Source organism: Rhincodon typus, chromosome 4, assembly GCF_021869965.1.
Source record: "Rhincodon typus isolate 14 chromosome 4, sRhiTyp1.1, whole genome shotgun sequence".
In the NCBI taxonomy this organism is placed as follows: domain Eukaryota; kingdom Metazoa; phylum Chordata; class Chondrichthyes; order Orectolobiformes; family Rhincodontidae; genus Rhincodon; species Rhincodon typus.
Window position 1 is genome coordinate 84820939 of NC_063335.1, and position 10480 is coordinate 84831418.

The 10480-nt window shown below is 41.0% G+C and overlaps 1 long non-coding RNA gene across 1 annotated transcript in view; it reads right to left on the reverse strand.

Annotated features, from left to right (window-relative positions):
- Positions 1 to 1664: 1664 nt before the first annotated feature.
- The window catches only part of LOC125483038, a 30661-nt gene continuing 21845 nt past the window's right edge, over positions 1665 to 10480 (reverse strand). Inside the window, exon 7 of the long non-coding RNA XR_007262038.1 lies at positions 1665 to 1748. This is a non-coding gene — a long non-coding RNA (uncharacterized LOC125483038). The remainder of the gene's footprint in view (positions 1749 to 10480) is intronic.

The following is a 10480-nucleotide window of genomic DNA, read 5'->3' on the forward strand; positions in this document are numbered from 1 at the left end:
GATTGCGGACAGGAGAATCAAAAGGTAAGTTACACACTGCAGTATTCCTAGTCTCTGACCTGCTCTTGTACAGATTATTTACATGGCAAGTCCAGTTGAGTTTCTGGTCAATAGTAACCCTCAGGATGATGATAGTGGGAGATTCAGTGGTGTTAATGCCATGACTGGTGGTGGGTGGATTGTCAAGAATTGGAGATGGTCACTGCCTGGCACTTTTGTCCCACTTTAATGGTGATGTCTGGGACATTGACTGTAATGGGTGTCATATGACTAGTCCGTGATACAGTGCTCCCAGTTGGGTAGGGAACAGCTTCTGTGTTGTTGCTGCCAGTACCTAGGTTGATGCCATGTAGTACATCTGGTTTCATTTCTTTGTTGAAACTTTGCAGTGATTATTACATAGCTTGCTCAGCAACTTCAGAGCATAGTTGAGAGTCAACCTCATTGCTGTGGGTTGGGAGTCACACATAGGCCAAAGCATGTAAGTTTCCATCCCGAAAGGTTATTAGTGAACCAGATGGGTTATCTTTAGACTCTTAAGTCCAAATATTTATTGAATTCATGTTCCACCATCTGCCGTAGCGGGATTCGAACCCAGTCAATAGTGGTGTTTCTGGGTTAATAGTCTATTGCTAATACCACTAAGCCCAAGGTCATTTCCAACTCCCCTACCCTCTTAATTGAGGTGGGGGGAGAGAAAAGGACAGAATATAAAAGGTGGTGATATTGGCTTGCACAGGACACTTGTCAGACATCAGCTAGAGTATTGTGTAGAGTTGTGGGTGCCATATCATAGTAAAGATGTGAATTGCATTGGAGAGAGTACAGAAATGATTTACAAGAGTAGTTCTGGGAATGAGAAACTTCAGTTATGAGGATTGACTGAAGAAGTTGGGACTATTATCCTTGGAGAGAAGAAGGCTTAGAGGAGATTTGATAGAGGTTTTCAAAATCATGAGTGCACTGGATAGAGTAGAAAGGGAGAATCTGTTCCCAGTCATGAAAGAGAAAGGAATGAGAGGGCATAGATTTATCGTGATGTTCAAAAGTAGCAAGGTTGATGTGAGAAAAAAATAACTTTTTTCACACAGCAACTAGTTAGGGTATGGAATGCACTGTCTGGAAATGTGGAGATAGGTTCAATTGAGGTATTCAAAAAGGAGATTGGATGATTATTTAGATAGAAATTGTATGCAGGGATGTGGGAAAAAGGCAGAAGATTGGCATTAGGTAATAAAAGTGTAGGCACAATGGGCCAAACTGCCTTCTTTTGTACAATTTTGTGATTCTCAATAAGGGTGAAGTTGGGCAATGTTCGAGCGGGCAAAAGGGATAGTATTAGTGATGGTGCAAACATGAGGTCAGAAGCTCTCCTCAGAGGTTAAGTGTGAAAACAAGGATGAGAACAGATTGGCTTAATCAGACTGTTGCCAGTGTGTGAGAAAGAGAGAGAGAGAGAGAGCGAGAGCGAGAGAGCGCGAGAGAGAGAGAGAGAGGGTTGGTGGGGGGTGCATATGGAGCATGCACAGAAAACAATGGTTTCAGACTTCCCAATATTTAATAATTTGACAATTAACAATGATAACATTCAACAAGAAATCAGTTAATAATCAACTGAGATTTTGACATTTAACACCTTGTACAATAAATACAAAGTTTACCTGTAGAGTGCCTCCAGTTACTTTTTCCCAATCAAGAAAATAGCCTTGTGCATTATATTTGGCAATAATAAACTGTAGTTCCATACGCTGTAAGTAGTGAAAAGTTAACAATAAAGAGCAAATAACTGGAATCATGGTTCACTACATTTTCTTAAATTTAAGTTTGAAAGTACCATGCAATACAGACACCCATTTGGATAAGTATCAGATGATTAAATTAAACTACCACCTTTTTCTGAAAGACATGACTCATCTAATTGACTTTTCAAGTAGGCCAATAACATGGTAGATTATAGAGTGTCTACGGATGGTATGTACAGAAACAACCAGAAGAAAGGTAAGATTCAAGGCTATACACTGCAACTGACCAGCTGAGACATTGTTTATTAATAAAAAAAATTGTGTACCTTCTTATAACCATGATTTAGCTTGTGGGACTATCTTTAATTAAGAAATAATTGAAGCAAATATGGAGAATGCAGATTTTGTATCTCAGATCAATTCATGCATTTTTTCGTTAAGCAAAGGGTATGTTGTACAGAAGGATTAACTCTCTGGTGAGAAGGGCGAGAGAGAAAAGAAGACAGCCTACCTCTCTCCAGCTTCCAACCATCAATTAGCCTAGTGTGCAATTTGATCAAATTTCTGTCTTCCACACTTGTTGCATGTAAATTACTCAGGTCTCATTACCAGACTATGAGTGAGCTGTTGACACCTTCTATCTGTTTACCTGTTATCCCATTATCTGTTTGAATTAAAATTGTCTCACATGTCTTCATTAGAATCATAGAATCAGTGTGGAAACAGGCCGTTTGGCTCAACAAGTCCACACTGACCCTCAGAGCACCCATCCAAACCCATCCCCATAACCCACCTAACCTACACATCCGTGAACACTACAGGCAATTTAGCATAGCCAACCAACCTAGCCTGCACATCTTTGGACTATGGGAGGAAACCGAAGCACCCAGGGGAAACCCATGCAGACACGAGGAGAATGTGCACACAGACAGTTGCCAGAGGGTGGAATTGAACCCGGGTCCCTGGCGCTGTGCCACTGTGCCGCCCCACAAATTCCATTAATTCCACTGTAAGTATAAGAAAAGGTCTTCTCAAGTAATAAGTTGGAGAAGCCTCTGAAAACCAAGGAACGAATCTTCAATTTCAGGGAGCATAAAAGAACTGTGGAATTTCTTGAAGGTGATCAGGGAATTTTGCAAGGTTCATGCCTAAAATGATTAATTAATCAAGCCACAATCAAAAACAATTAACTGGAATCAATTTAATTGTGGTAGCTTGCTTTGTGCAAAGTCTCTCGTCATGTTTGGGTACAGAATAATGCTTCAAGTAACTGATTGAGTGAAATGGATTTTGGAATCCACGGAAAGTACCTATTAGGTCATTAATAATTCAATTAGTCCATTTAGCCTTTTTTTAAACAAAGGTGCTGTGTGATCACATCAAGCTCATAAAGGAGAAAATAGGATCCCACATGCACAATAATACATTTGACTAGAAGTGAGCAAGACACCATTTTGGTGGAAGCATGTGAAGGCACATGCCTAGTGACCACTGGTGACATACAGAACAGGGCAATGACAACATGAATCAGTAATAATGCTGATTTGTAGCCTTTTCTCCAATGTCTGAATTTCACAGATGTTAAACAATATTTATTGCTTAGTCATATTATTTAAAAGGATTATGAAGTTCCTACAGGTTAGTTGCTGATGCTGTATTATGCAATCATCAGGAAACATCCCCATCTCTGACCTTATGACGGAGACAGGGTCATTGATCGAACAACTGAAGATGTTTGGGGGTAGGGAACTATGCTGAAGACACCTACGGAGAGGTCTTGAAGCTGAGGTGACTGACATCCAATAACGATCATCATTTTCCTATGTGTTAGGTATGACTCGAACCAGTGGAGAATTTTCCCCTAACTCCCACTGACAGTGGTTTTGCTAGGGCTCCTTGATACCACACTCAGTTAAATGCAACCTTGATGTTAAAAGCAGTCACTTTCATGTCACCTCTGGGATTCTGCTCTTGTCCATGTTTAAACAAAGGCTGTAATGAAGTCAGGAGATGAGTCGCCCTGGTGGTAGCCAAACAGAGCATCAGTGGTCAGATTATGGCTAACCAAGTGCTGGTTTACTGATGATCGAGAAAAGACCGATGCAGTCGTAATTGACTGAGTTGGATTTGTCCTGCTTTCTGTGTATGGGACATATCTGGGAAATTTTCCACATTGTCTAGGGCAGAGCAATTTCTGGAGCACACCTCTTCAATACTACTGTGAAATGTTGATGCTGGAGTCTTTTCAGCATCCAGTGCCTTCAACTATTTCTTGATAGCATGTGGAGTGAATTGAATTGGCTGAAGACTGACATGTAAGATGGTTGGGAATCTTTTGAGGCGGCCAAAATGTATCATTTACTTGGTACTTCTGCACTGATGTACGGGGCTCCTCCACCATTGAGAATGGGGATATTTGTGGAGCCTCTTCCTCCAATGAGGTATTTTAATTGTTCACCACCATTCATGACTGGATGTGGTAAGACTGCAGAGCTTAGATCAAATCCTTTAGTTGTTCAATTGCTTAGCTGTGTCTCTCACTTGCTGCCTTTGCTGGTTAGCACGCAGTTACTTCTGATTTATACTGTTACCAGGTTGACAAATCAGTTTTATATATGCCTAATGCTGCTCCAGGTATGCCCACTTTCTTGAACTCAGGTTGATCCCTTGGCTTGATGATAATGGTTGAGTGGGGAATATGCCAGGCCATAACATTGCAGCTAGTGTTACAGCACAACTCTGCTGCTGATTGTGGTTGCCCAAACTTGATATGATGGAGCAGTTAAAAGTCTATCCTTTATTTAGCATGGAGCTAGTGTCACACAACACAGTGGAGGGTATCGTCAAATTGAAGATGGGATTTCATCTTCACAAGAACTCTGAACTCTAGAACCTCTAACGTTTTTGCACAGCTGATACCCTTTCTTGTCTTCTGCAGACAGCAGCAGCATCCTAACAATAGCTTCCCACAATGGCCAGCCCTTCCAGCCACAAGCTCCTTTTTGACTTCTGAACACATAGCCACAATTACTCTGAATAAACACTGGCAAGGCTAGCTCCTACAGAAAGTTTTCCTTTTCCCTCGAGTTATACAAAATAAAAATCATTTTCTGCAACATAGCATTCTAAACATGCATTTTACAAGTATACACTTCCAAAGACAAAACTAAGAATGACAGGACCTGCTTGCCTCTCAAATATCAATACATTTACAGTCGGTGAATGATTACTTCACCAAACTCCTCAATAATGTGATCAGTCAGCAGTCACATTTTCCACAAATGATAGTTTACTACAGTTCTCAAATACAACAGGACAGGGAGGGTTCTGACCATGAGTGCAATGGGATGCCACTACGTGGATATTTAAAATCATTATGCAGAAAATCAGACCTTTTGTGTTGACATCAAGGACCTAATGTTTCCATTGTTGCTGCATTTTAGGAACATAGGAACAAGAGTAGGCCATTCAGCCCCGCAGGCCTCACTCCACATAGCTCTCTTTGGCCCATAGCCCATAATACCTCTGCTTAACAAAAAAATTATCTATCTTATATTTAAAATTAGCAACTGACAGTGCATCAACTGCCGTTTTTGGAAGATAGTTCAAAATCTCTATCATCCTTTGTGTATGAAAGTGCTTCCTAACATTTCTCCTGAATGATCTTGCCCAAATTTTTGGACTTTGCTCCCTGGTTTTAGAATCTCCAACTAGTCAATATAGCTTATCTTTATCTACCCTTAAAGACTTCGATCAGATCACCCCCTGACCTCCTAAATTCTGGAGTAAACAGGCCTAATTTGTATAATCTCTGCTCATGACGTAATGCTGAAGTCCAGGTATTATTCTTGTAAACCTACGCTGTACTCCCTCTGAGGCTAATATATCCTTCCTGAGATGTGGTGCCCAAATCTGTTCAGTTGTAGTCAAGCGACCACAGTCCAAAATTGGACATTCTAAATTGACCCACAGCCGGAGAAGTTGGGCCTGTCAGAAGATTGCCCAAACTAAATTAAACAGCAGTCATCAACTATTGGGTACAGAGAATAGTGGATACCAACGTCAAAGAGGTCACAAAGGTTCAGTGGGAACCAGTTACAACCAGCCTGATAGTTGTGAACTGGAAAAGTATTGATCAGACTTTTTAGCACCTCCAGCCAGTGCCTGAGGATGTGCACTTTACATTTCTCTGGCTTAGCAACAGTAGAGGGTGTTGACATGACCCCTTTAGCTGCTTTGAACTCAGCTAATGACCCTGTTAACCAAAGGCCACAGAACATTTGGGATGGTCTGGAGCAAGAGGTGATAAAAACACACACCTGAGAGCCACCCCTCAGCAAAGACTCATCGTGAAGACTCGCCCTGACCTGCAAGACCCACCTTTGTGGAAGAGAGCCAGCCTTACATCCATCAGGAAGGAGATTCCAACGGCCCAGCTCAAACACAACGATCATTGCGAGTAATAACCTTTCACAGATGGATAGAGCGAGATCAAGAATAAATATTGTGGGAATTTGGTGTGTTTTTAGTAAGGAATACTTTGTTAATAAAATCAAGTTGAACCACAAACTGAATTCTGCATCCCTTTGACCACCTCACCGATAAGAGTGTTTCAGTAAGTGTTTTTTCATACATAAACTGGTTGAAGTGTCCAACGAACAAACAACATTGGTGTCCCTGTGTGGTCTTCAATTAGAAGTGTACATATAACCTCCAAAGTCGAACCCCACCAACCCTGAAGTCTCGGATATGCAGCCTGAGCCCAATTTTAAGACAGCAGTTGCCCCATGTGATGGCCAGGATTCAAGTGGGTGAGAGAGGTGAAGGTTTCTGATCAGTGATGTAACCATAAACTAAATAATGTGAAGAGGTCAAACAGCTAGAGTTCAAAAGCTAGGATAGTCCAGGGTACGGGTACAATCGGGTGGGAATTTAGCAACAGCAGGACCTTTTGACTCCTATGCTCTGGGATAAATTCTAGTGGCAGACAGATAAAACAAAGTTAGTACAGGATCTGGTATTCACAGAAAAGGAAAACTGGTGTATGCTAGCACAAGGCTGTACACCTGCAGAAAACAGAGGCAAAGGAGCTGAATAAAGGATTATATGAGCAACATGGATACAGAGTAGCACAGTAGGGTTGCAAACTTGAGGTAAAAGATAGTGAAAAGGGTTGGGGACCCAGAGTCACAGGCAGAGGACTGGAACAAGAGAAATCCACTACTACAAATCATAAACAAAAGCAAATTAGTCTTCCTAGGCTTCCAGAGCCTTCATTCAGCTGAAAGGATTAGAGGCCGGCATTGTATTCAAACCTTCAAGCCAGGGAAAAGCAAGCATGACGGACAGTGCTTAAGACCTAAATGCATGCTACCTTTGGCAGTCACAATCTTTTCTTGAGTGCTGCATCTGTATGTGTGTAGATAGGTGTGACTGGTACATATTCATACGTTGAACAAAAAACATTCATCTGTCATTTGTCTGGTTTTGACACCACAGCACTCGTGGATTAAACACATCTTTTTTAAAAAGCTGTCTTCATTCAGTAGAGAGATATGAAAAGGGGGTCCAGCCTTATCAACTCTCCCCAGTCTGTAACAATTGCAATATTTTTGAATGATTTCTCTGATAGTTGAATAGCTGCCAGTACATTGCCAACTACAGTTAGGATGCCTGCAATAATGCTAAGTTTATGAAGATGAGGCAACAAACGAATTAAAAGGGTTAATACTGAATGATTGAGATTGTTAGTAGGTAAATAAAAGAGTGTAGTAAATTTAGCTGTGAGGGAAATTCCATTTGTAATCAACCACCTTGAAAAATTTTGAGAGGGTGGAATTTCTTCACCCACTATATCCAACTACCTGGGGCTACAATTCTTGCCTTGACCAACGGAGTTACATTTTCCCACTGCTTCTTTAGCAGGTGGGTCTCCTGCACACCTATCACCCCATTCCCACAGCTGTTGTATGTTTCTCTTGTCTTCTTGTTGCACATCAATGTCTCTGCTGCATTATCAAAAATTTTGCATGTTGAAACATTCCTTGTTGTCCCCTTTAGGACAAGTAAGCAGTTTTTAAATTGTGCTAGTGACACACAATATTCAAACCCCTTGGGATGTGTGCAGCCAAGGAACATTGTGCTCAGCACTGGCTGCAAGAGGTAATAATGTGACGGAGCAAACAGCACCTGCTTAGTGTGGTTTCTGCAAGAAAATACTCAGGAGTAGTTTAAAATATTTTCTAATCAATATGTTCACAGATGTTACAACATCCACTGGAGCAGTTGGGATTTGAACATGGGCCTTTTGGTCCAGAGATAAGGACACTTCCACTTCACCACGAGACCCCCTCAGGAGTAGTTTAATCATGTAGAGACTTCCATGACTTTAAGTGAAACAATTTTAAGTGAATCATAGTTCCCGTAGAAGTCAATGCTAATGCTAGGATTAAATTCCTTTGCGCATTTCCCAGCTGGTAAAGAAAGCAATACACTGCGTTGCACATGTTCAACGCTGTTCATTGCTAGCTGAAATAGATTGCAAAACACATCATTACATCACAAAAGCAACACAATACAAGGCAAAATCATGAAAAAAATTACCTCCTTGCAGTAGTGTAGCCACAGTACCAGTCTCTCATTAGAGAGAGAGAGAGAGAGAGAGAGAGAGAGAGAGAGAGAGAGAGAGATGACTGGTGTTGGTGTAACTTGAGGGTCACCTGCTATCAGGTGACATTGAGAAAGTATGACCTTTCATCATAACTGCATTTGGTGAGGAATCAAACCAACACTGTTGGTGTTACTCAATATGGTAAACTCGACCTACCTCTTTCCCCACCCCCTCACAGTACAGTATTTTTTAAAAAAACAGAAGAACTGTAGATGCTGGAAATCAGAATCAGAAACAATTTGCTGGAAAAACTCAGAAGGTCTAGCAACATCTGTGGAGAGAAAATAAAGTCAACACTTTGGGTCCAGCGACCTTTCAGCACTGTACCCAAAGCTTTAACTCTGTTTTTTCTCCACAGTTACTGACAGGCCTCCTGGATTCTTCCAGCAATTTCTGTCTGTGTACAGTATTTTCATATTGAAAAGCCTATATCTAGTAAAAGGTGATCATTACAGGTATAAACTAAATAATTTGGACAACGCTTACTGGCCAACTTCTGACACTAGATTGAGCCTAGGCTATCCAACTCGGTTCAGAATGGGACACAGCAGCCAAGAGCCAGAAGTGAAGAACAGATCCTAGAACTAAGGTAAGAACAAAGTGAGGAATAGGAGCCAGGAAGAATGGAGACTGAGGCCATGGACAGCAGGCCAGGAGCCGGTTCAAGGCCAGGAGCCATTTCAGAAGCTAGGGCAGGAAATATCCTGGAAGCATGCTGGGAGACATAGGAAAGTTCCCAGTTGTGGTTCTGGATACTGGGGACTTTAAATGGAAGAAAAGAGGGTGGGAATTTGGAGAAGATGAACTTCACGTATGAGAGAACAGGCAGAAACACTGGTGAAAGGGATATTTTTCCTTATATATAATAATAATCTGGATCCTGGTATGCAGAGGATGATTTCAAAGTTTGTAGATGACACAAAACTTGGAAATATTGTAATTGTGAGGAGGAGAGTGTGGAACTCCAAAAGGATATTGACAAATTGGTGGTATGGATGGATAGGTGGCAGATGACTTTCAACGCACATAAGTGTGATGTGATGCACTTGGTAGGAAGAACATTGAAAGACAATGTTAAATAGGGTGTACAATGCTAAAGGGGGTACAAGAGCAGAGGGACCTGGGTGTATACGTGCACAGATCATTGAAGATGGCAGGTTGGGTGGAGACCAGTTCATAAAACATACAATGTCTTCAGCTTTATTAACAGGGGCATACAGTACCAGAGCAAGGAGTTGATGTTGAATTTGTATGAGGTCTTGTTAGGTCTCAGCTGGAGTACAGTATACAGTTGTGGGTGGCACATTTTGGGAAAGATCTGAATGCACTGAAGGAAGTTCAGAAATAATTTACAAGAATGGTTCCAGGAATGAGAAGTTGAACCATTCTCCTTGGAGAAGAAGGCCAAGAGAAGATTTGATAGAAGTTTTCAAAATCATGACTGGCTGGTTGGAGTAGATAGATTAAAGCAGTTCCCGTTCATAAAAGGTTTTCACACAGAATACAGTTAAGAGTATGGAATGCACTGCCTGGAAATGTGGAGTAAGGACATTGGCACTAAAAAATAATGCTCATTTGAAGAGTTAGCACATGCTTGGTGGGCTAAATGGGCTCTTTCTGCATCATAACAATTCTGATTCTGAGTTAATTGTGATCAAAGAAAAACTCGCAACATTAAATGGATATTTTGAAACTATTTTATGAACGATGTTAGTATGAAACAAAGTTAAGCAAGACAACGTTATGCAAGGATTTAATGCACTATGTTTCCAAAAACATATTTTCAGGGGTAATTGAATTTTACCTACAACTCTTCAGTTCTTTACAATTTAATCACTAACGGCATGTGCTGAAAAGTCCTTTTGACAAGGGAATACTTATATCCACTGTGTACCAGTTACGTTTAAACATTAAAATCCTTACTCCTTTTCACTTTGTCATGATAACCTGTAAGTGACTCTAGCTTTGCAAATAACTTGGTTTTGGAGCTGGTAAATCCTTATTATTTACTGTTAAATACAAGGGAGTTCTGCTGTAACGCGATAGTTGTGTTCCTGCGCAACATTGC